At 31.3% G+C, this 7,475-nt stretch overlaps 1 non-coding gene across 1 annotated transcript; it reads left to right on the forward strand.

The window, feature by feature from the left end:
• Positions 1-4,873: 4,873 nt before the first annotated feature.
• TRNAT-GGU (transfer RNA threonine (anticodon GGU)) lies at positions 4,874-4,945 on the forward strand. The gene has a single exon. It is a non-coding gene; the product is annotated as a tRNA-Thr (tRNA).
• Positions 4,946-7,475: the final 2,530 nt, after the last annotated feature.

The raw sequence follows: 7,475 nt of genomic DNA on the forward strand, positions 1-7,475 counted from the left end.
CCTTCTGTTAAGCCCCGATCAATGAACCTACAAAACCCTTCAAATTGTATCTGATTCAATCCAGGTAGTGTAGACATTTCTTCATTTTCACTCCCAAGCATTTTCAATTTCCCCGTGAATTTTATCGAAAAATATTCCACGATTTGCTGTCATGCTTCATCAAATCACATGAATCCATTTAGCAATATTGGAATTTCTATTCTTTATACTGAATTACATGAAATCTTACCTAATCCCGTGTATCAAATATTTCTTAGTGTATGAAATACCTATTATGAAAAGAGAAAGAAATATTAGAATTTGATACTCAACTTCGAAGGAATTTGCAACAAAACAAACAGATAGAATCGAAAGTCTAATCTAAAAAAGGATTGGAAATTTCTACGGGCATTTCAATATTTTTTTTAGGAATCTAAAAAAATGCATTTCATTTCTATCATTATTATGATATTACATATTCAAATTCAATTGGATACAAAAAAAAATCCATTCGAAATTGTCAAGAAAAGATATATTTTGAAGTGAAGTATTTTGGAGAGAATTGGGGAGAATATGATTAGAGTATGTTATGTGTAATGTAATAAGGCTTGTATTTTTGAAACATGCATATATTTAACTGCAGCTATAGATCTGTCTCTAACTTTATTGCAGTCATATTTGTTCAGGATAACAAACACATAACATGTTGTGTGAATTTTTACAAATTTTCTATTGAAAATTGTAAAAAAAGAATAAGCACGATAATTTCTTGAAAATACCGTATAGTATTGGTATTCTATATCTATATAGATATGGATAAGATACTCGATTAGATAATATCTGTGTAACAGATCAAATTGATATTCTAGGGTTTACATATATTGAAAGTTGCTGTTATAATTAGAATGAACAAAGTTAAAAAAAAAAGCAATATTGATTGGTTATGTATCAATTTTTATTTTCTGATCTCATTAAGAAAAAAAAATTTCTATTCAAATATTCAAGAATAATTCATAAAAGAATAGTTAACGGTTGCGATTTGTCTCAAGATTGTTTTTCAATTTTTCAATAGAAAGAAAAGGGGGGAGTATTCTCAAAAACTTCATATCTATATTTTTATTGGCGGCATGGCCGAGTGGTAAGGCGGGGGACTGCAAATCCTTTTTCCCCAGTTCAAATCCGGGTGTCGCCTGATCGATAAGAAACTGTAAATGAAAGATTATATTACGTTTTTTTAGAAAACTTTTTTTCCAACAGAAGCAAGCGAGGGAAAAGGAGTCTTGAGAATTGCGTTTGATTCGAAATTATAAGCATCAGTAGCTTAAAAAATGTTGTAAATATTTTTGTCTCGAATTCAAGGAAAGATTCTAGTAGTGAAAAGGAATCCATAAATTTAGAAATGATAGTTCGTTCACTACACAACTATTGTAGTGTCTGTCTCCTGACTGGGTCTTTTATTAGATTGGATTAAGAATAAGTCGGATAGGAAAGTCCATTTTTAGGTAGAGAAAAGGCAGAAGAAAAACCTTCTATACAGACTAATTTAAAGTTTATGAGTGCTTCCACATTTTATCAATATTATTTATTTAGATCAATTCTATTTAATAGCTTTAATTTAGCTAATTCGCTTTCGTAATATTCAAAAAAAGTATTCTTTAGATTTTCATATTCTATATTCTAATAAAATTAAAAAGTTTTGATTCTAAAATCGAATAGAAAAGAAAAAAAGTTTTTTTAATTATTTTAGAGAACGAATTGGGAGACATTTAAGGGACTATTTCAAATAGAAAGAAGAGTATAAGTATGCAAATGAATCTGTCTTGATTCTTTTTTTATGAAATCCTTAAGGAAATGATAAAAGAGAAATCTTAATATTCCCACCTGGTAGTAACATTCATTGACTTATAACTTCCTATAATTTTTTTATGTTTAATGTTTTATGATTTTACTAAAAATAATCAAAAAAAACTTTTTAGATGTTCTAATAACTAATAAATAGAATGAATTCTTGTTTTTCGTGAATGATGTTAGCCCAGAATCCTTTTTTTGACTCTGTAATAGCAATTCCACTATTATAGTATAGTATTTTTAGCGAATAATACAAAAAAAAGAATAGAATAAAAAATTTGAAAAAATAATGAAATAGTTCCTTCATATTTATAGAGATAGGAGACAAAATTTACATGGATATAGTAAGTATTGCTTGGGCTGCTTTAATGGTAGTTTTTTCATTTTCCCTTTCCCTCGTAGTATGGGGAAGAAGTGGGCTATAGGGATACTATTGAGTTAAGGGATCCAAGTAACCTTGTTGATTTCTACCTGAATTTTTGAATTTCGAAACTATTGAATGAAAATATTTCATTTAAACTAATACTAATTAATTGAGTTCAAATAGAAAATCTATCTTGATTCTATTATATTTTAGTAGTGTAATGTATTCTATGTATCTTATAGGAATTGAAAATACTCTTTCAATCAAACAAAATATTTTCATTATTCCCATATTCCTATTTTGAGAAAAACAAGGGAATCAAAAAGAAGAAGAAATGGATTCCTATTCCAATCAAATTTTTCTTAAAAATTTCTATTTCGATGAACTGGACGCTTAACCTGGTTATATAGATATATATATATATGGAAAATGGCGGACCGTGTAATAACCATTCCTGTTTTTTTTACCCCCTTTTTTTCCTAAGATACCGGAATTGTTTGTAAAAAAGAATCTGAAAAAAAAAATTGGACGCAATTCTCAGATAGTAGAAATCAAATTGATTTCTACTATCTGGATTACGCTGATTGTACGATCATTTTTTTAAATCATTCATAAAAATGAAGAAATCATATTTCAGTGAAATTAGTCACTTTTACTTACCGTTTTTACATAAATTATAAGTAAAAAAGCAGTAGGAACTAGAATAAACAGTGGCAGTAGCAATAAATGCGAGAATATTTACTTCCATAATCTTTATTATGTTCTATTTCTCTTAAATTTCTAAAAAAAAAATTCGGGATTTAATCCCATAGAAATGTTCAATCTTTCAACAATGGTATAAATTGGATTTCAATGATATCAAATCGGATCAATATCATGAATCACAAAATCTGAGCTATCAAATCAACTCATGAATAGTATAACATAGGAAGATCTTTTATCCATACTAAATAAAACAAAAAAAACATTTATCTTGATGAAAGTCCAAAATCCCTTTCCTTCCTTTTTCGGCGAAACAAATGAAAAAGCAGGGGGGGGCCCCAAATATAATTTTGTTTATCAATTTGATTCCCTACAAATACACAAAAAAGGAATTTATTTTTTATTTTTTGGATTTATATCCAACGGGATTGACGGGGCTCGAACCCGCAGCTTCCGCCTTGACAGGGCGGGTTGCTCTGACCAATTTGAACTACAATCCAGGGAAAGGGGGTGTACTGTATAAATATTTTTACGGACCGTTTCTGTCAAACCTTTTCTTTTTCTATTTCGGATTCGAACCTTTTTGTTGTAAATGAAAAAAAGCGCATTTTTTTATATATTGATATGTATATCGATATCCACTTAGTGAGATCGACACAAATTACTCGTAATCCGTTTCTTATTCTTATTCTATTAACAAATCGATTGAAAATTGAATCAATGAAAAAAAAATATTTTTTTTTTCAATTTTTCCTTTTATTTTTCTACTTACAGATCTTGACATGAATACCGATTATTAACAAGATTTTGAATTTGTGGAAAGAAATATGGAATACAGAAAAAAAAGAATAACCTTAGATATGTTTAATATTTTGATTCTTCCGTATCATAGCACATCAGTCATTTCCAGAGAACTATAAATGGGTTATAGAATTTCATAGTGGATCGGCAAATTCTTGGGCCGAGCTGGATTTGAACCAGCGTAGACATATTGCCAACGAATTTACAGTCCGTCCCCATTAACCGCTCGGGCATCGACCCAGCACAATAGGAAGAATACATTTCAGTTTTTATTGAAAATTTTTGATCAACTTCCTTTCGTAACACCCTACCCCCCAGGGGAAGTCGAATCCCCGCTGCCTCCTTGAAAGAGAGATGTCCTGAACCACTAGACGATGGGGGCATACTTGCCCGACCGCCATTATACTACGTTCATAGTATGAACAGTTTTTTGCAATTGTCAATATAAGATATGATTCGATAAAAAAAAATATTTTTCGTTCTTTCATAATTCCATAGAAATTTTTTATTAATCATTTATATTTCTAAATTTTTTTATTCCAGTCATAATAAGAAAAAAAAGAAGTAATGTTCCAATAAAGAGAAAATTCTTCACAGGAATGATTCGTTTGTTGCAAAGGACGAGAGGTTAAAACTTCATTTCTATCATTTATTACTAATACTAAGATTCGATAGGTAGATTTATATCTAATACTAAGAAAAAAAACTTTGGAAATAGAATTTTTCAATAAAAAAATAAAAATTTGGTTTAGGGGACAGAACATATTGAATCCATTTTATCAATGATTCGATTTTATCAATGTTTCGATGAAATATTTTATTTTGTGAGTACATTTATGTATCAATAAAAAGAATTTAGTGTTATGATTAGAATGACTTCAAGAATCCATTTTGAAATAATATATTTGATATGGATCAAATCCAATCTTAATCAATTCTTTTTTTTAACTATATTCTATTCACTAGGTAAATCCAATTTTTTGTTCTTTGATGAGTCATTATACAAATAATAGATATTGATGTACATGTATTCTAATCCCATTTATATCATTTAATTTATATAATTTATATAAATTTATAGAAATAATTTATATAATTTATAGAATAAGTATACACAGTAACAAATATATGTACTAGTCATGCTAGTTCCCTTATTTAGAATTGAAAGAAAGAAAAAGGGCCCTTTTAACTCAGTGGTAGAGTAACGCCATGGTAAGGCGTAAGTCATCGGTTCAAATCCGATAAGGGGCTTTTTACTTTTTTTTTCAAAAGCAATAGTCTTTCTATTTGAAGGAAGAATAAAAAGATTCTTGATATTTTGAAAAAGTTTCTATTTGTAATAAAAAAGAAAAAGTGTAAAATTCAATAATGGAAAAATAAAAAAAGTAAGTGACCTAACCCGTTGAATTATATTATATCTACTATTCTGATATTCAAATTTGATAAAGATTCAATTCGAACAATTTTTTTTCTTTTTAAGACTTTTTTCGTTTAGACTCCCTAAGAAACTCTGAATATTTCCAATGAAATCTTCTTGTTTCTGAACTAAGAAAAAGGTTATGCCTTTTCTTTACTCAGAAGGGCCTTAATACGAATTTCAAGTTCCACCAAACAAGTTTTTTTAAAATTAAAATGAAAACATATTTTTTTCCATAAATTTCTATTATTTCTATAAGATTAGATAGAATCTTATAGAAATAATAGAAAAATACATAAATTATGTCTTCACATATCAAATAGTTTCTTTTCATATCGATGTGTACGATATTTTTCCAGCAATTCTATATATGAGACAAAAACTTTCAATTACAGTTTTTTTCTTTTTATTATAGTATTTATAAAAAAAAATGAAATACTAAAGAAAAAACTGTAAATGAAATAGAAATTTAGAAAACCTATGATCCTACCAGTAGTTTCCTAGACAAAATAGAAGTCAATTCACAACCAAACTTCAAGAATAAGTTTCTTTGATGAAGGAGAGAAATATGTCTGAAGATCCGCTAGGTATAAGAAGTGAAACAGGGGATCATTTGTTTCTTGAACAGTTCTGAAAAAAAAATTTCTATCGGATTTTGGAGTCATAGCAGATTTTATGATTGATGACTTGGAAGATTTTTAAGAATAGATAAGGAATAACCACATCGAGTTCATGATTTGCCCTAGATATCAATAGACCCATAAATGATTTTTTATTCGAAACCGATTAGAAAACAAGGGAAAGTATACTTATATATTCTATATATATATAGAGAGAGAAATGAATAGAGATAAATGATCAAGGTCCGTCCCATCTCTGAAAATGCTCTATGAGGTGTTGGGAAATGGTTGAAGTAGTTGAATAGGAGGATCGCTATGACTATAGCTCTTGGTAAATTTACCAAAGATGAAAATGATTTATTTGATATTATGGATGACTGGTTGCGGAGGGACCGTTTCGTTTTTGTGGGTTGGTCCGGTCTATTACTCTTTCCTTGCGCCTATTTCGCCTTGGGGGGTTGGTTTACAGGTACGACCTTTGTAACTTCATGGTATACTCACGGCTTGGCAAGTTCTTATTTAGAAGGCTGCAACTTCTTAACCGCTGCAGTTTCCACTCCCGCTAATAGTTTAGCACACTCTTTGTTGTTACTGTGGGGTCCTGAAGCACAGGGAGATTTACCCGTTGGTGTCAGTTAGGCGGTCTGTGGACTTTTGTTGCTCTCCACGGTGCTTTCGGATTAATAGGTTTCATGTTACGTCAATTTGAACTTGCTCGATCTGTTCAATTGCGACCTTATAATGCAATCGCATTCTCAGGTCCAATTGCAGTTTTTGTTTCTGTATTCCTTATTTATCCACTGGGTCAGTCTGGTTGGTTCTTTGCTCCAAGTTTTGGTGTAGCAGCTATATTTCGATTCATCCTCTTTTTCCAAGGATTTCATAATTGGACATTAAACCCATTCATATGATGGGAGTTGCTGGTGTATTGGGCGCTGCACTACTATGCGCTATTCATGGTGCAACCGTAGAAAATACTTTATTTGAAGATGGTGATGGCGCAAATACATTCCGTGCTTTTAACCCAACCCAAGCTGAAGAAACTTATTCAATGGTTACTGCTAATCGCTTTTGGTCCCAAATCTTTGGGGTTGCTTTTTCCAATAAACGTTGGTTACATTTCTTTATGTTATTTGTACCAGTAACTGGTTTATGGATGAGTGCTCTTGGGGTAGTCGGTTTGGCCCTGAACCTACGTGCTTATGACTTCGTTTCTCAAGAAATCCGCGCAGCGGAAGATCCTGAATTTGAGACTTCTACCACAAAAAATATTCTCTTAAACGAAGGTATTCGTGCGTGGATGGCAGCTCAAGATCAGCCTCATGAAAACCTTAATATTCCCTGAGGAGGTTCTACCACGTGGAAACGCTCTTTAATGGAACTTTAGCTTAACTGGTCGTGACCAGGAAACTACCGGTTTCGCTTGGTGGGCCGGGAATGCCCGACTTATCAATTTATCTGGTAAACTATAGGGGCCCATGTAGCCCATGCTGGATTACATAGTATTCTGGGCCGGAGCAATGAACCTTTTTGAAGTGGCTCATTTCGTACCCGAGAAGCCCATGTATGAACAAGGTTTAATTTGCTTCCCCACCTAGCTACTCTAGGTTGGGGAGTAGGTCCTGGGGGGAAGTTATAGACACTTTTCCATACTTTGTGTCTGGAGTACTTCACTTAATTTCCTCTGCAGTATTGGGCTTTGGCGGTATTTATCATGCACTTCTGGGACCTGAGACTCTTGAAG

The sequence above is a fragment of the Vigna unguiculata genome, unplaced genomic scaffold (assembly GCF_037176805.1).
Source record: "Vigna unguiculata cultivar grain cowpea cultivar isolate G323 ecotype 2 unplaced genomic scaffold, ASM3717680v1 ptg000187l, whole genome shotgun sequence".
Classification (NCBI taxonomy): Eukaryota; Viridiplantae; Streptophyta; class Magnoliopsida; order Fabales; family Fabaceae; genus Vigna; species Vigna unguiculata.